Source organism: Eubalaena glacialis, chromosome 7 (genome assembly GCF_028564815.1).
Source record: "Eubalaena glacialis isolate mEubGla1 chromosome 7, mEubGla1.1.hap2.+ XY, whole genome shotgun sequence".
In the NCBI taxonomy this organism is placed as follows: Eukaryota; Metazoa; Chordata; class Mammalia; order Artiodactyla; family Balaenidae; genus Eubalaena; species Eubalaena glacialis.
The window spans coordinates 87,409,396-87,428,920 of record NC_083722.1 but is presented as its reverse complement, the minus strand read 5'-3'; the positions used below and the strand labels follow the sequence as shown (position 1 = coordinate 87,428,920).

General features: G+C 42.0%; 1 protein-coding gene across 1 annotated transcript in view; it reads left to right on the top strand.

Moving 5' to 3' along the window:
• PRICKLE2 (prickle planar cell polarity protein 2) overlaps nucleotides 1-19,525 on the top strand; it is a 331,524-nt gene that overhangs the window by 21,476 nt on the left and 290,523 nt on the right. The window lies entirely within an intron of this gene.

Genomic DNA, 19,525 nt, shown 5'->3' with positions numbered 1-19,525 from the left:
GAATTATTATCCTTAATTTATATATGATGGAGCAAGAGCTACCCAAAGGAGGTTGACATACTGGAGTATGTAGTTGAAACTGGGCCCAGAATGCAGATCTAGGGACTTTTGGCCAGTGTTCTTTGGACCCACTTCTCTCTCAGAACAGCTCAGATATCTTAAACCTCTCTTAATTAAACTCTTTCTGTGCAGGAGCTTCTCTTATTTTTTTAAAGTTTTCACAAGTCTTTCTTTTATGCTTCAATACATTCTTAGTCACTTATGGTTTAAAATGGGAGGATTAAGACTGAGCAATTGGCAGTAGCCTGTAGGTACAAATGACTTCGAAGATTGTTAAAAATGAAGCAGGAAGTTGAGAGGGTAAGCAGAACTATCAGAGCATCAGCCTCCAGGTTGCAAGTCCCCGGGGGAACGAGGCTCGGAGGGACTCTCTGTGGCCCTTGCTCGTGTGTTAACATGTGAGGACCTCTCTAAGTCTGTGGCCGACTGGTGATCATTAGTGGCCCAGCGAAGCAGCAAAATCCCCTCCAAGTCTGCTTGTTGCCCCCTGGCTGACAGACCTCCCCACTTCAACCCTGACCTTTTCCTGACATCTTTCCAGAACAGTGTTTCTTAACCTGGCCTCCCCTAGATAAAGTTCAGAGCACCCCTGAACCAGGATGGAAAAAAATTGACATCTTTTGTTTCTACTAACCCCTACTTGAACTTTAGCATTTCCCTTAATTATGCGTGAAGGCAAAAGACCACAGTAATTGCATTAGCAATACCTGTGGCTTTATCACCAATAAAAATCCCAGATGCTTTCATGTCACGTAACAGTCGTGGAAGTCATCTTGAAATACCATTTATGCTCATCATTGCTTAGAAGTTATGGCAGTTAGTAGATTTACTGCTGGATCTTTGTAGCATAGTTTAATAAATATTACTACCATATATACTAAGTTACGTAAATTATAGCTTATATATATAATTTATATATTATAACTTATATTTATAACTATAGCATATGTAGCTATATAACTTATATGCTGTATACTAATTATATAATCTATATCATAGCACTTATACATAAAGACATAAATTGCTACATCAAATTTTAAAAATATTTTAATAACTGTATTTTAACATAATTGGTTTCCTTTATAATCTGATATATTTTATTTTGCTCATTATACTATGGAAACAGGTTCATGGGCATCACCAGATGCCCAAAGGGAGTATAAGGCACAGAAAAGATTAAGAAGGTTGCTGCTTGTTCTAGAGAGAGGAGAGAGGAGAGGAAGGAGGAGAGGAGGATGCCGCCTCGGGTATTTTAGTTGTTGTCTCTCTTGGGAGGTCTGTGAATATAGCAGAATTGATGGTTTGGAGGTGAACTTGGCTTTTCTTTTTTTTTTATTTTATTTTATTTATTTATTTAGTTTTGGCTGTGTTGGGTCTCCGTTTCTGTGCGAGGGCTTCCTCTAGTTGCAGCAAGTGGGGGCCACTCTTCATCGCGGTGCGTGGGCCTCTCACTATCGCGGCCTCTCTTGTTGCGGAGCACAGGCTCCAGACGCGCAGGCTCAGTAATTGTGGCTCACGGGCCCAGTTGCTCCGCGGCATGTGGGATCTTCCCAGACCAGGGCTCGAACCCGTGTCCCCTGCATTGGCAGGCAGATTCTCAACCACTGTGCCACCAGGGAAGCCCGAACTTGGCTTTTCTTAACCACACCGTTGAGTAGTCTCTATTTTTCAATCATACTTTGCTTTTCACAAAGAGAAGCATTTTGCTGTTCAGAGACTTGTCCCCCTCGCTTAAGCGTGTAGTGAAACGTCTTTTTCTCTGATTCCCTGAGGACGGGGTGGAAAGGAGAATCCCCAGAGGTGGATCGGAGCTTCCTGTGTTTCTGCGGTCCCTCTTGTTCACCGGTAGTCACGACACACACACACACACACACACACACACACACGCGCGCTTTTCGGCTTCCCTCCTCCTTCCCTTCACTGCATGATGAATGCTTTCTCCCCAGCCCTCCTCCTGATGAGCGTTTGACGAGGGGAGAAGGCAAAACCAGGACATCACCAGGCCCCACCCAGAACATATTAGGAAGCTGCCATGTGTCTTTATCCGTTCACTTGCAAAGGGCCCAGGCCTGGCAGCTCCTTCTTTGTCTTCCCAAAGCCAGTCGTTCATGTGCCCCCTCTGTGAATTTTGCCACATCTAGGGACCTTCCCTCTGCTGAGAGGCAATTTTGTGTAGTGGGTCTGCTTACAAGCCTGGCCTTGGGCTCCTATAGCAGCTCCACCACTTTGGGCAAGTTACTTGACCTCTCTAAGCCTCAGTGTCAGTTTCTTTATCTATAAATGGGAATTGGGATAGTATGTACCTTACAGGGTCTCTAGAAAAATTAAATAAGTTAATACTTGTAAAGTCCTAAGAGCAATGTGTGACACGTAATAAGCACTCAGTAGGAGTCGGCTATGGAAATTAGTGATTGTCGCCTTAATATTTTTCTTAAAATTGCCTTTTAAAAATCAAAAAGGAATTTAATTTAGAAAGGAAACCAGTAGATAACAGGAGAGGGGCAGTGGGAACAAGTGTAAAATAGGAAGGACCAGGGTTTTGGGGAGAAAAGGCTGAGCTCCAAGGGCAGGGAGTGGAAATTCCGGAGGCAGGTAGAGAGGGGGGCCGGGGGGGTGGTGAGCCAGGTGCCTCGCTGCAAAGGAGGTGGTGGGAACAGGCGAGGGCTGGCAGGACCTTGGACGTCTGTCCATCCATAGCGATCCAGATCTAAGGCTAGGGAAGGTCAAGTTGGGTTGTGGATTAGAGAAGGGAGGAGAAGCAGCTGGTGAGACTGGTCGGGGTGCCAGGATGAGGGCTGGTGGGAAGAGAGGTGGTGACAGTGGGAGACGAGATGGAGGCTGAAGGCAGGGGGCACTGGGGGAGGCAAAGGGCTGGGCTGAGACTGGGGGCGGGGGCAGTGGTTTAAGGCATGGAATGTGGATCGGGGTATGGGGTACCCAAAGGTCAGACTCGTCCAAGGGATATGCAAGCATGGAAATTCTTTTTAACAACTTTTTATTGAGGCATGACATGCATAGGTAAAAGTGTATAATCTGAAAATTTTCCCTGAACTGAACACTCAAGACTCAGGTGAAGATACATTACCACCCTTTCTACACTCTGTGCTCCCACCAACGATATGTATGCCATCCTCTGAGAGACACTCAGAAGAGTAAATTGGGTCGGGACCCCAGTGGGGTCTTCCTGTTCATACTGGAGTCATAGGCTTGGGTGTACATCCTAACAACAAGGTGGGCTGCATAGATTGTTTCCCGATTGTGTTTGGTGATAGGTGAGGACAGGTGACTAGTTATATGCCCCACATTTCCCCACGAGGCAAAGAAGGGAACGTAAAGAGCCAAATATAGAAGAGAGGGAAGGAAATCAGTGTTTGCTGGGTCTCTGCTTTGTGGCAGCTTCTGTGTTAGATGCTTAATATACACTGTCCCTTCAGCCCTGGCAACAACCTTGCAAGGTAGGTCTCCATTTTACAGAGGGTACAGCTCTTATTACAGCTCGCGCTGGTGGTTACTGTGAGAACCAGCGTTCAAATCCAGGCCTGTCTGGTCTGAAAAACAAGGGCAAGTTCCTTAACCTTACTGATTTCTACTGTTCCACCTGTACATGAGGACAGTGATACGTACCTCAAAAAATTGTTACAGGATTTAACCAAGAGGAATCCTGTGAGGTATATGGACTTTTCTGAGGATTAAAGGAGATCATACATTAATAAGCTTAGAAAAGTGCCTGGCACATATTAAATTACATTTGTCCATAAATGCTAATTACCACACCTGGCTAATAGAGGTATTTAATAAATGTTAACTGTTGCTGTTGTCGTTAAACCTCTAGCCTCAGAACTATTTGTTTGTGCTCAGTATTGAGTGCATGTCTTTAATGTTATCTGGTAACAAATAACAAGCTCTCCTTGGAGCAAAACGTCTAATTGCACAGGGAAAGCTTTTTAATGGTGATGCCTAATAAAAGTGGAAGCTCTGGGCTTCCCTGGTGGTGCAGTGGTTAAGAATCCGCCTGCCAATGCAGGCGACACGGGTTCGAGCCCTGATCTGGGACGATCCCACATGCCGCGGAGCAACTAAGCCCGTGCGCCACAACTACTGAGCCTGTGCTCTAGAGCCCGTGAGCCACAACTACTGAGCCCACACGCCTAAAGCCTGTGCTCTGCAACGAGAAGCCACTGCAATGAGAAGCCCACGCACCGCAATGAAGAGTAGCCCCTGCTCGCCACAACTAGGGGAAACCCACGCACGGCAACGAAGACCCAATGCAGCCAAAAATAAATAAAATAAAAATAAATTTATTAAAAAAAGTGGAACCTCTTTTTAATCTGTTGACTCTTTCCCTGCACAATTAGTTCACTTTCAGTTTTTGTTGTCTGCCACAGTAGATAGTCTGTGAAAAGAAGCCTGCCTATTTTGTTTCTTAAAGAACAAATTTTTTTTTTCTTGGCCTGGTGTTCACACCTAGCTACTTAAAATTTAAAGGAAAAAAAATGGTATTTCAGAAAATCATTTTAACATCCTCCAATTAAAAAGAAAAGGGAAAAACTCACTGTAAGACATCCAATTTAGACTATTATGAAAGATTATCTCTGAAAAATGTAGTGTTCATCTAAAAAATTTAAAGGCGTATTACCTTGACTTTAACTGAAATATCAGCAGTACTTTTTAATTAGATTTTTTTTAACTCCCAAATTTTTCAGGCTAGGATGGAAAAGGTCAAGATAGTTTCTGAAGAGAGATCCAAGTTTTAATTTTTCTCACTTTATAATCACGTTCTTTTTTTACTTCTCAATAGCTGACATTCTAAAAATAATCGTGTGTTGGCTTATAGGCTTCATCTGTCTGGCCTAGGATGATTTTCTTTTTCTTGGAAGATATTATCACCGCATTTGGTTTCCAGTGATAATCTATGTGGAGTTACAAGAATTCCCCCAGCAAAACCTTGTGAGGGCAGCCAGGGCAGATGTTTAACATTTCGGCAACTTATCTCCTTGTTTATTTAGCGTTTCTTAGCCTTTAAAGCTTCCCATAAATAGTCATGAAGTTATCACAGAGGACATCAGCTAAGATGAATTGATGTCATTCCCAAATGCAAGTCTAGTGCCAGGAGCTGGCTGGTGTTGCAGGAAGGTGGTGGTGGGAGCGATCTTGCCTGCCCCTCCTCGTGGCCTAATAAACTGCACCGTTAGTGGTTCTCTTGATGGCTAGCCCTGCTGGACCTTTAATAAGCCTGTTGAATTTTTATTTCATCCTGGCGGGGTAGAGTATGAATTAGTTAACAGAAACCTGTATCCCCAAACTACAGAAGTAATTTGCCAGTTATATGGCTGCTTCTCATGGGGGTTGGGGGGTAAATAAGTGCCTCCAAAATACACCCCATAACACATGCACACACCTCAATGCTACCATCAGTTACAAGGAATTCAGAATAGAAAGGCAGACCAGGCTCCATGGATAACTGAGCCGGTAACTGTCCCGATTACCTCCCTTGCTTTCACCGTAGAGGCTGACTGTTGTGAAATATGGCAGTTATGTTGCTTCTCATTGAAAGTCCTGCCTGTGGCACTGCGTCAGCTCCAGGAAATGAGGATACTGGAGCTCTTGGTGGAAGATAAAGCATTAAAAAGGCCTTTGTGAGGATCTGCCCTTTTCTCCTGACCCCTTCCCCCCTCTTGTAGCCCGCACCAGGACACTACGGGCTTGAACCTGTGAGCCAATCCTTCAGACTCAGTGGCTGACTTGAAATTGTGGAATTGAAAGAAAGGAAAGGTTTCTGCATTGGGAGGCTGGGTGATGCTGAATACCCGAAGCCAGGAAGAGGAAGAGAAGAGATTTGGGGGAGAAAAGGAGGAGTTTCGGATAAGATGGGGTTGAGTGGCTGGGAGGACATTTTTTTTTTTTTTTAAATTAATTTATTTATTTATTTTTGGCTGTGTTGGGTCTTCGTTTCTGTGCGAGGGCTTTCTCTAGTTGCGGCGAGCGGGGGCCATTCTTCATCGCGGTGCGCGGGCCTCTCACTTTCGCGGCCTCTCTTGTTGCGGAGCACAGGCTCCAGACGCGCAGGCTCAGTAATTGTGGCTCACGGGCCCAGTTGCTCCGCGGCATGTGGGATCTTCCCAGACCAGGGCTCGAACCCGTGTCCCCTGCATTGGCAGGCAGATTCTCAACCACTGCGCCACCAGGGAAGCCCCGGGAGGACATTCTGATGGAGATGTTCCGGAGGCTTCTCCTAGATTCAGGCATAAGAATATGGTTGGGGCTTCAGATAAAGGTATTTTTAGTCATTCGTGTTTAGGTAGTTGAGGGTGGGTAGTTAAAGCCTTGGAAGCAACCAGGCTTTAATGACTTTAATGACCAGGAGAAGGTATAGATGCTCTTCTGTAAGGTAAGAAAAGTATGTTATTGGTAAAGAATTGCATGTGGCCGCAAGTAACATAGATCCTCTCCTCCCCAAAACAAAAGTTAGCTTCAATAAATTAGGAGTTTTATTTTTAATATGTAATGAGGAATATTGAGTTTGGGTCTTCAGGGGTGGGATGCCAGCTCAGTGTTGTCACCTGAGACCCATGCTTCTCTCTTCCAGCTCATCCATCCTTAGCATATACTCTTGTCCTCCAGAGAACACAATAGCTTTTCTTGCTCACCCCACCCCCATATCGCCCCCCTGCACATTCACTATATTTAGGGCAGGAAGAAAGGGGAGGGGAGGAGGGAAAACATTGATTCAATTTACTTATCTTCCTTTCATGGAAGATCCATCCACTCATGACTTCTGTGCACCTCTTTGGCCTGAACATGGTCCCATGACCATCCCTACCTACAAGAGGAGTTAGAAAATGTAGTTGTTGAACTAGATTCATTGCCATCTTGAGTATATTGACGTTCTGTTAGCAGGGCAGTAAGACAAGGAAAGATTAAATTAATGAACGAAACATTGAGCAAATATTTATTGAATGCCGACTGTGTGCAAAATATGTAAGAATTCTTCTTCAAGTGGCTTTCTTCTCTTTACAGTCTTCTTCCAATTGGGTCATGTCCCACCCTGGGTAAAACTGTATGGTCAAGGACCGGTCTAGTGCTTGACTTCCATTATTGCATTTGGTCTTCACCTAAAACCCTCTGAGGCTGGTGCTGTTATGTCCATTTTACAGGTAAAGAAACTGAGGCACAGAGAGGTTAAGTCAATTGCCTGGTGTCACACAGCCAGTGATACTATTTTCAGTTCTCTCTACTACTTTTTTGGCCCCCTATACTCAACCCAGATCCTACCTTCTGTGAAGTCCCTTACCTTTTGGTGCCCAGTTCTTTTATACCAGTTCATTTCATAAGTTAAAATAAATTCCTCCCTACTTAAGGTACTGCTTACCTTTTAAACATTTACCTAGGATTTACATTTTTTTTACAAGAATTTACATTTTAATAGGGTCATTTTGTATGAGAAAGTGGCGGATCCAAAAGAAGGCATCCTCAAGAGTAGAAATTTCATCTGGGTGCAAGTGGGAAGCATTTGGGGGATGTGGGAAGGGGGATTCCAGTGGATAGAAAGCTGACCCTATTGGCAAGATTGTGGCAGGTGTGTTCCTGTTGGACCAACTAATCCTTATGGGAAAGATGAGGGAAAGAGAAGGAAATAATTTAGATAAGTGTGGACATTTTGCCTGTCATTCTACTCATGGTACCTAGCCCCAGTGTGAGCAGGAGAGGAAGGATGTGAATCTCCTGGTTCTTGTTGGTTTCAGCTTCCCAATGCCTCTGGTGGTGTGGGCTTTTTGCCATGTAGGTAGGACGCTAGTGTTTAAAGATACTTTTTTTTTTTGGCTGTGCCACGAAGCATGTGGGATCTTAGTTCCCTGACTAGGGTTCGAACCTGTCCCCCCTGCATTGGAAATGCAGAGTCTTAACCACTAGACTGCCAGGGAAGTCCCAAGATACATATTTTTAATGCACTATGGCCCTTTGGTGCAAGCTTGTGACTTTCTCTGGCGCTCAAATGAAGCAGCAGTGTCCTCTGTCAATACTAGGGGAAAGCTGGCTGGCTGAGATAAGCCAGGAAAGATGGTTATCATTTTCCAAGACGGTACCTTTCTCAAATGTGTTGTGAAGAGTAATTTCTCTACATCAGTGCTGCTCAACTTCGGCGCTATTGACATTTTGGACTGAATAATTCTTCTCTGTGTGGGGCTGTCTTCTGCATTGTAGGCTATTTAGCAGCATCCTGATGTCTACCTATTAGATGCTAGATGTGACAACCAAAAGTATCTTTGGACATTGCCACGTGTGCCCTGGGAGCAAATCACCCCCAGTCGAGAACCCCTGTTCTACTTGATCTGACCTTGGGTACTGACCTCAAAACCTAAGCCCTGCCTAAGATGTAACTCCAGTCCACATTTTTTTTCCAGCTTTATTGAGGTACATTTGATACATAATATTTCCTGTTCATGTTTATGAAACTCCTGTAAAGCTGCCAGAGATGGGATGTTTGGGGCTTAGAGAAATACCATGCCTTAACATTGGGTAGAGCCAATTAGAACCTACCTGTAACATGCCGTTAAATCTTTTATCCATGAGATTTTGAGTGCCAGCTACATGCAAGGCACTGAACCAAAGCCTGTGTACAGCAGGGCAAAGCATACATGTAGTTCCTGCCCTCATGAAGCTTCTGCTCTACCCCTTCATGCTTATGAAGCATCAAATTACAGATTTTATATGATTGCAGCAAGTTCTCTACAGGGAATGACAGGATGAGCTGACCAAGCTTCGGGGACTGAAGAGAGTGAGATTTAGTCATTTAATCTGAAAGATAACCAAGTGATAGGAGGGGGAGGGGAAAGGAGTATCCTGGGCAGAGGGAACCACATATGCAGAGGCCCTGAGGCAGGAAGGAATGTAACACATTTGATGGACTGAAAACCAGGACAGTTGATGTGCAGAAAATAAGGCAGAAAATAAGGCAGAGAATCAGAGAGATGAAGTGGAAGAAGAATGCCTGGACCAGACCTTCTTGGGAATTTAGGATTTTATCTTAAGTATGGTGGGAAGCTGTTGAATGATTTTACACGGAGGAGTTAAGATTCGATTTGTGCTTTAAAAGATCAGTCTGTCTCTGTGTAGGTCCAGAAAGCACAGGTTTCTCTCCAGACCATAAGGGATTGATTTTGTTCCATGCCGCACAACTCTGATGGAATCTTTTGAGGTTACCACGAGCGCTGGTGCCGGCACCCATCCTCCAATCACCCCAGTTTGGAAGCTTTTAAAACTTTAAATAAAAGAAGCCATTTCTGGTCGTTTTCTCCCTTTGTTGTCCTTCTTTAGACTGTGATTGAAGCTAGGCTCACGTATCTGAAAACCCCAGAGAAGAAAATGATTTCCATAGCAGCTGTAACCATGGGAAACCTTCAAAATAGCTCCCGTTCCTATATTCCACTCCACTCTATTTACTGGTTGGCTGGAAATGAGGGCTCGCATTTTGGTGTTCTTCTTTTTGTCAAAATCCATGTATATGAGAGTCTTCCTTTCACTTCCACATACATCTTATCATAGCTTGAGAATCAAAGGATGGCATATTGGGGGTGAGGGAGAAAAGATGAAGCCACTAGGATACCTTCATTTGTTCACAAGCTAGAAGAACTCAAGTGGAATTTTGATTTAAGATGATGAGATCAGTTTCTCTTCCTCTTGCTTCTTTTCTCCCAGGAAGCATGATAGGACCAAGTACATCTTCCCTGAGAGCTATCACAAGCAAACCTTTTTTTTTTTTTTCCCTTAGACTCTTGAAAGTGGTTTTCATCAGTTTCCCTTCCATTATATTCTCATGGGCTTTTGGTAACAAGCCATCTCTTTGTCACTTCAGAGAGGTGCTCAGAATTCTTCCAGAAACCCATGATTCCCGTTTGGAGAATTTCTTTCATAAAAATCGGGGCATGTTTTGGGCTGAATCTCTGGTCTGGTGCCTCTTTTTTTTGGGTGGGTGGGCACAGGGTAGAAACGGGCGGGTCAGTGTTTCTCTTGATGAACTGATTTTAATGAAATGAAGGCATGACAGTGAATCAGAAGTTATTGCTGTAAAAGTTAATAAGGAGACTGGAACATATGAGTATAGTGTTTGCTTCTGGACTTTGGCCAGGCCACTGGGAGAGGCTCAGGAGGAAAGCTGAGAAAGGAAATACGAAGTTCAGGCAAGTTCGTTATGTGCATTCTCATTTCCAAAATGTTTGAAAACCATGTCGAGAAATGCATTGCATAAGTTAAACCAGCTGCCGGCAACTTTTATGTTCATGGCTTTCCTGGGTCACCACAGATAACAGGGCAACTTCTCCAAGTTCTCAGCATGTATGATAGAAAACAGGGGGGATTTTCTTTATGCAACATTATTATCCTAACAGGGAGGCTTCCTTTTACCTCCGGAACTCACTGTATAAAGAGAAATCATGACTATTGTTGGGCTGGACTTATCATCTGTTGTTGGACTTTGAGGTTTATGTTTTCAAACAAGGCACTCAGGACCTGGCAATCAGTTAGTCACAATCATGATGCGGGAATTTAAGAGATTTACCCTTGTTCAAGAGCTTGGCCTGGCCTGGCCTTCCAGAGTTTTCGCGTTGACATTCATGGGCCTTATTAGAGTACACTTGTAAAAATTAAATAAGATGATCTATGCAGCTGGCCTAGCATATGCTGCATAAATGTCAGTTCTCGTCTCTTATTAAACTTTTATAAGGGTGATCTTAAGAGAAGACAATTGGGTCTGTTTGACTGAATCACATCGAGGGTGGGCATATTGAGATATTGTCAACATGGAGCGAGTGGCCTGTCATCCAATCAGAGGCCTGGAATGGTGACAGTGCCTTGAGTCTCTTGCTTGAAGTCAAGACTGGCTAGTCTGAAAGCAATCTTTTTCTCAAAACAGTCTCTAGAGCGAAGAACTTGACAGCTCACCTTGCTAGCGTGCTGTGGCCTCTTTCAGGCTGCCAAGATTGGTTGGTTACCACCTAAGATGCTGGTGCCTATGCTTAAGAAACTTACTACCAAATGCTGCCCATTAACATGTTTTTCCTGTTAGGAAGTCATTAGGCATTAAATAGCAAGTGCAGTGCCTCCGTGTCCTTCAGACTGTGATTTGGCTCACTGAAAATTTTTTCAGTATGCATGCATCTTTCAAGAATACTTTGAGAAATTTCTAGATGCAAGCCTTTTTTCCTCAAAGACCCTATTGCTCAATTCTTGATAAACAAATTTTACTTACATAATCTCAGAGTAAACTACCTTTCGTTTCTTTGACTTGTAGAATCTTAGACCTAGGAAGCCTCTCTCGGAGAGTGCCTGGTATACCCAGTTGAGAAAACTGATTGACAGGGAGAGGAATTGACTCTTCTTAAGCCAGTGTATTTGGTGGCAGAGCCAAGGCCAGAATCTGGGTCTAATGTGGTGGTTTCCAAAGTAAGGTCTATAAATACTGTGAAAATTTTAAAAATGGTTTTCTAGTATTTATCTAAAAATTACTGGTTATAAATATAAAACTTCTGTTTTGCAGTGGATAATGCATAACTGATAATCATGTTAATTGCATAAGTGTGTGTTGCTTAACCTGTTTTTGCTCTCAAACTAAGCCCTGATCTGTGGAGATTGGCAGATGGGGGTGGGAGGGGTATGGGGGTAAGGAGGCTATATGAGACCTTCCTCCTTTTAAAGTCTCTCTTTAACAAAAACTGATTTTGTGTTAAAGACATCTGATTCTAGAAGATCAGAAGATCGGTGTTTTAAATCTCTTTGTGGATGTTATTTGGGGGAGGTTTTGAATTTAGACAACGGGGTGCACTTCCAACACCTAAATTTGTGAGCAAATGCTAAAACTTGTGAAGCTCCCATTTCTCCCTCAGTATGATAAAGTTCATAATATTTCTTTCATGAAGTTCTTGCGAAGATTAAGTGATGTATGGTATACGGAAAGCCTGTAACACAGTGTTTGGCAATAGCTGAAAACTATGATTACCTTTAAGATCAGCAGCTGATTTCTACTTTTGGACTTGAGTCCAGGCTACCAAAGAAGGCCCCCTCAACTTCCCTGTAATATGAACACGTTATTGAAAATGTCCGGCTTAATTATTTTCCCTTTTTTTTTTTTTTTTTTTTGGCTAATCTCTTCGCCTGACTGAATCAAACTACTGTTACCAATAGGAAAAGATGTGTGTTAGTTGGGTGTTACCTTTTTTTCCCCTGACGTCTCCAGTGACCATATTCAGATGAATCTTCTGATGTTAGGCTATTTATTTACCAGCGTCATGATAGACCCAGCATATCAACATATTTTGTTTCTAGACCCTTCATTTATGCTTGGGAATCTGAGTCCCACAGCAGGGGCACAAATGTTCTATTTAAAACTACATGACAATGAAAATAACAAGAAATCTTTGCAGGAACAGTGCAGAGATGCAAAAGAGCTCACCCTTTCTCACACATGGAACTGATTGTGACATTCATCCCAGGGCCCAGTTCCTGCACGAGGATGCCAGAGCCCATGCTGTAAAGATGTTTTGGAATCCCACCTCTGTCATTGCCCAGTTGGAGGGACTGCAGTATCAGCTTGGAACTATGCAAACATAATAAAGTTGAACATTCTTTTGGAAAGATGACCCACATGTTTAATGTATCGCAGTATGTGAACCAAAGTCAGGTTCGGTTACAAGCCGCATAAAAGCTTCACGTAGGTTGTTTGTCCTTTTTTTATTTTTCCCACTGTTTTCTCAGAATGTGGATTTACTAAGCTAGCTTCCCTGTATGGCACACTGCTCTCCCACTCTGTGACCCAGAAAATGAGGAAGCTTCGAATCCCACATTCACTCCTCTAGGTTGTGGGATACGGTTTTGTGAGCATCACCTCCTCAGACCAAAAGGACCATTAATCGTAACATTGGAGCTTATAGAACTCTATGGTTTTCCACCCTCTTTGGAAACCCCATAAATCACATTTTCATTTTTGATTGGCTAGTTCTCAATAAATAGATCTTTTTTTTTTCTTTTTAAAGGTGTAGGCTTATTTATTTATTTATTTTTGGCTGTGTTGGGTCTTCGTGTCTGTGCGAGGGCTTTCTCTAGTTGCGGCAAGCGGGGGCCACTCTTCATTGCGGTGCGCGGGCCTCTCAACTATCGCGGCCTCTGTTGTTGTGGAGCACAGGCTCCAGACGCGCAGGCTCAGCAGTTGTGGCTCACGGGCCTAGTTGCTCCGTGGCATGTGGGATCTTCCCAGACCAGGGCTCGAACCCGTGTCCCCTGCATTGGCAGGCAGATTCTCAACCACTGCGCCACCAGGGAAGCCCAATAAATGGATCTTAATATAAGTTCCTGTGGTTTTTCATAAATAGTCTTCAGTAGTGTTTAACTATTAAGTATTCATTATTAAGTGAAGTTCAACTTAAGTGCCATTAAAACAAGAGTGCTCCGTGAAAACATCACTGTGCTTCTGTCCATGAATGAGAATAATTTATATTTGCATTGCTCTTTACAGTTTTTAAAAACCCTTTTGCATAGATTATCTCATGATACCAGCATCCTGGGATTATTTCATTGTTTCTGTTTTTTGTGATCACCATTTTCAGGTGATGAAACCAAGACTCAGAAGGGTGAAGTGGCTTGTTCCACATAGCTGGTGGGTGACAGAGCCAGGACGAGAATCCAGTTCTTACTCTGACACTGGACCCTTGCCTCTGCCCCAAGGGGCCTCCGCATAGTCTTGTTGAAGTTTATACTGACCAAGGCATCAACATGGGAGAATCAGGCATTTTTTTCCAAGCACCTTCCATAGCCATGTACTGTATACATGACTTAATTAAACCTCTCTACAGTCCTCTGAAGTAAGTAGGAGATTTTACAGATGAGAAAACAACCTCAGAGAGCTTAAGTGTCTGGCGCAAAGTCCAAAGTTGTTAAGTTATAGACTTCAGCTTTATTTCTGTAGCCTATGCTCCAGGCTGCCTTTCTATAGAATGGTTAAAACTGTGGGCTCTGCGCTCTACTTGCTAAGGGTGGCAAGTTAGTAAACGATTTGGAACAGCTGCAAGTGAATTTGTTAAAGTTGGAGCTTCTATAAAGATAATCTGCAAATATTTGAAAAATACGCAGTCCCTTGAAGTCAAGCAGCCAAAGTAGCAGAATGTGGTGACCCATCTTGGTCCCAGATAATCTTTCTTTGCTTGAGCAGAAGAGTCCACTTTCTTTTAGAACCAGGGGAAAGGAAAGGGGTCCAGAACTTAGATAGGAAGCTGGGTGGGAGTGAGATTAAGAGCCGTACTGTGCCTCATATTACCTCTTCCACTCAGCCCTAATGGCATAAGGTTATTCTTTTATACTGTAGGAAAATGCGAAATTTAGGTCCTCTATCAGTTAGCTTATTGCCACAGTAATGATGTGTAACAAATAACCTCAGAATTTCAGTGGCATGCAACACTAAGCACTTTTTTTCCCTACCTGTGAGTTTTCTGGGTTTGCTGGAGTGGCTCTGCTCCTCCTGTCTTTCATCCTCTTCCTGGGCCCAGCGACCAGCTCTGGCCATTCTCTGCTCATGGCAGGGGCAGAGGTACAACAGAGCAAGCTGAAAAACACAAGCCCTCTTAAGGCTCAAGTCTGGAACTGGCACAATGTCATTTCCACTCACTTGCCATTGGCCAAAACAAGTCATGTGACCAAGTCAAAGGTGAGGAGTGGGGAAATACACTCCATGATGAGCAAAAGTGTGGATGCAGGGAGAGGTGAAAGTTGGGGCTGATATTTCAACTGACTACGGGTTGCAATAGAACATGTTTTGGAATTGCTCCTTTTAAATCAGTGGCTTTACATTTTTGAATTTATGGGCCCTTTTTTGAACATGAGAAAAGTTCTGAACATGCTGTCCAGGAGAACACCAATACACTCCCAATTTGGCTTTCAGTTTTCAGGAGATCTCTCAAGTTCAATCACAAGCTCCAAGTTCACATAAGTAAGTGTAGGGAGGCATTACCCTGGGTGGTGCCCTCTTTCCTCCAGGTAAAGGAGTGAGAGAGCTTGGTGCCTGCCCCTCCCGTTCTAACACCTTCTGTTCTGCTGGTCCCAGATGCTCAAACGTTCATAAATGCAAACACTGAGTATTAGATAGGGTATTTTTTCAGTTGTTTCTATATTAAAATAGCTTTATCAATCTTTTTTGATTATGAAAATTTTCTCCAAAGCTAATGGGTGAACAAGTGTTGTTCTATGATAATATTTTCATTAATTCACAGAAAAAGGTGAAGAATGGGGGGGGGGTGAAGTATATTAAACTAAATTCAATCAGTTTAAAGAATATTTCTCTTTTTTTCTGATGTTTCACTTTGATTTTTTTGTCTGTTTTTGTTTTTGAGGTGCTTGCTCAGTTAAGTTTCTTGTACTTGCAGCAAGGTGTTATTTTTTAAAATTTTTATTGAAGTTTAGTTGATTTACAGTGTTGTGTTAGTTTCAGGTGTACAGCAAAATGATTCCGTTTTATATATATTCCTTTTCAGATTCTTTTCCCGTATAGGTTATTACAAAATGTTGTGCATAGTTTCCTGTGCTATACAATAGGACCTTATTGTTTATTTTATGTATAGTAGTGTGTATCTGTTAATCCCAAACTCCTAATTTATCCCTGCTCCACCTTTCCCCTTTCATAACCATAAATTTGTTTTCTATGTCTATGGGTCTGTTTTTGTTTTGTATATAAGTTCATTTGTATCGCGTTTTTTTTAGATTCCACATGTAAGCAATGTCATATGATATTTGTCTTTCTCTGTCTGGCTTGCTTCACTTAGTATGATAATCTCTAGTTCCATCCGTGCTGCTGCAAATGGCATTATTTCATTCTTTATTATGACTGAGTAATATTCCATTGTGCAATATATGTATAGCACACCTTCTTTATCCACTCATCTGTCGATGGACATTTTAGGTTGTCTTGGCTGTTGTAAATAGTGCTGCAGTGAACATTGGGGTGCATGTATCTTTTCAAATTATGGTTTTCTTCAGACATATGCCCAGGAGTGGGATTGCAGGATCATATGGTAACTCTATTTTTAGTTTTTTAAGGAACCTCTGTACTGTTCTCCATGTGGCTGTACCAATTTACATTTCCACAAACAGTGTAAGAGGGCTCTCTTTTCTCCATACCATCTCCAGCATTTATTATTTGTAGCCTTTTTTTTTTTTTTTGCACCGAATCATGTGGCATGCGGGATCTTAGTTCCCTGACCAGGGATCAAACCCACACCCCCTGCAGTGGAAGTATGGAGTCTTAACCACTGGACCACCAGGGAAGTCCCTATTATTTGTAGATTTTTGATAATGGCCACTCTGACAGATGTGAGGTGATACCTCATTGTAGTTTTGATTTGCATTTCTCTAATAATTAGTGATGTTAAGCCTCTTTTCCTGTGCCTTTGGCCCTCTGTGTATGTCTTCTTTGGGCAAATGTCTATTTAGATCTTCTGCCCATTTTTTGATTGGGTTGTTTGTTTTTTTTATGTTGAGCGGTATGAGCTGTTTGTATATTTTGGAGATTAATCCCATGTTAGTTGCAATTTTTGCAAATATTTTTCTCCCAATCCGTAGGTTGTCTTTTTGTTTATGGTTTCTTTTGCTGTGCAAAAACTTTTAAGTTTATTAGGTCCCATTTGTTTATTTTTATTTCCATTACTCTAGGAGATGGATCCAAAAATATGTTGTTGCGATTTATGTCAAAGCGTGTTCTGCCTATGTTTTCCTCTAGGGGTTTTATAGTATCCGGTCTTAAATTTAGATCTTTAGTCCATTTTGAGTTTATTTTTGTGTGTGGTGTTCATGAGTATTCTAATTTCATTCATTTACATGTAGCTGTCCAGTTTTCCCAGCATCACTTATTGAAGAGACTGTCTTTTCTCCATTGTATATTCTTGCCTCCTTTGTTGTAGATTAATCGACCATAGGTACGTGGGTTTATTTCTGGGCTTTCTATCGTGCTCCATTGATCTATATTTCTGTTTTTGTGCTAGTACCATATGTTTTGATTACTATCGCTTTGTAGTATCATCTGAAGTCAGGGAGCCTGATTCTTCCAGCTCCGTTTTTCTTTCTCAAGATTGCTTTGGCTATTCGGTGTCTTTTGTGTTTCCATACAAATTTTTAAATTTTTTATTCTAGTTCTGTGAAAAATGCCATTGTTAAGTTGATAGGGATTGCATTGAATCTGTAGATTGCCTTGGGTAGTGTAGTCATTTTGACAGTATTGATTCTTCTAATCCAAGAACATGGTATATCTCTCCATCTGTTTGTGTCATCTTCGATTTCTTTTATCAGTGTCTTATAGTTTCTGGAGTACACGTCTTTTTCCTCCTTGGGTAGGTTTATTCCTAGGTATTTTATTCTTTTTGATGAGATGATAAATGGGATTGTTTCCTTAATTTCTCTTTCTGATCTTTCATTGTTAGTGTATAGGAATGCAAGAGTTTTCTGTGTGTTAATTTTGTATCCTGCAACTTTACCAAATTCTTTGATGAGCTCTGGTAGTTTTCTGGTAGCACCCTTAGGATTTTCTATGTATAGTATCATGTCATCTGCAAACAGTGATGGTTTTACTTTTTCTTTTCCAATTTGGTTTCCTTTTACTATTTTTTCTTCTCTGATTGCCGTGGCTAGGACTTCTAAAACTATGTTGAATAAAAGTGGTGAGAGTGAACATCCTTGTCTTGTTCCTGGTCTTAGAGGAAATGCTTTCAGCTTCTCACCACTGAGTATGATGTTAGCTGTGGGTTTGTCATATATGGCCTTTATTATGTTGAGGTGTGTTCCCTCTATGTCCACTTTTTGGAAAGTTTTTATCATAAATGGATGTCGAATTTTATCAAAAACTTTTTTTGCATCTATTGAGATCATATGGTTTTTATTCTTCAATTTGTTAATGTGGGTATCACACTGATTGATTTGCGTATATTGAAAAATCCTTGCATCCATGGGATACATCCCACTTGATAATGGTGTATGATCCTTTTAATGTATTGTTTTGCTGGTATTTTGTTGAGGATTTTGCATCTATGTTTATCAGTAATATTGACCTCTAATTTTCTTTTTTTGTGGTATCTTTGGTTTTGGTATCAGGGTGATGGTGGCCTCATAGAATGAGATCGGAAGTGTTCCGTTCTCTGCAATTTTTGGACTAGTTTGAGAAGGATAGGTGTTAACTCTTTTTCAAAGTTTAGTAGAATTCTTGCCTCTTTGATTTTCAGATTTGTTTTAAATGATTCCTCTTTTAAGGAAGTCATGGTGATATTAAACACAGGTATCCCCTGCTTCATGATAGTTCTCTTTATGCCACTTTGCTTTTATGAAAGACCTACATTAGTACCTGTTTTCACTAACTGAAAGAAATCCAAAGAAGATTTTTTTTGCATTTACGAAAAAGAAAATTGCTTCTTCACCTTACACCATTTCAGCTTGTGAAAGATTTCATAGGAAAACTCTACTCTCAGATAGCTGAGGAAACCTGTAGTAGTTTTTATAAATGTCTTTAAACCCTGTGTAGTTCCCCAGAATTATTTTGGGTATTTTTTTCTGGCCTGTGAAATCTCAGACTCTGAGAAAGAGTGATGTGGACCAACTGCCCATCTGAAGCTGGAATCTTGAGATTTCTCCCCGTCCCTAAGGACTCATCCAGACTCTGTTGGATTACCTCCAGAGCTGGAAAGTCACCATCATTGGTCAGCTATGACCACTGGATCATCCTTCCTTATGTCAGTGTAAAATCCTTTTCCCGGTCATGATAGGAGACATCCAATCAGCACAGTGATCTTGAGTTTCCAAGCATTTTAAGTATAGGAAGAGGAACAGACTTACCTTCCATCTGCCTATCGCTGATTCCTTAAACTCACTAATCTGGAATTTTGTAATAATTTGCTGTCCATCTGAAACATAGGGATGCTTCCGAAGTTAACTAGCCTTTAATTTTGGGCCCTGTCTGGACCCAAGGTTGAGTATTCAGGGATGTGAGTGTATCATTTTGTAGCAGCATCCTCTCCCCATCCCCCAATTCCAGCCTCTCGCCTAGAATTCTTCATTTGGTTGAGAGCCCTGTAGGTTGCTCTTTCCATTTTGGGGGAGTCAGAAGTTGAAGAAGTCAGTGTCCTCCACTCTCATAGGACCTTCAGGATTGCTGGACTTCAGCCCCCCTGCTGGACCCGGGATCTCCAAAAGACCGACAATTAGTGCACTAATGAAAACACACAGCAGAGGGCAGTCTCATGCATAATCAAGGCTGCCTTTGTGGTGATGTCTATTAAATTGAAAAACCCATAGAAAAGTTTCTTTAATTAGGCTGGCTTCATAAAGGAGAGAAAAATCCCTTGTTCTCCTGGAGGCCATCTTTTATGTGCAGGAAGGCTGATTTTCTTGAAGGGGTGATTTCCCTCTTCCCCTTACCCCACCCCCTCACAGCGTTGGGTCTGATTGG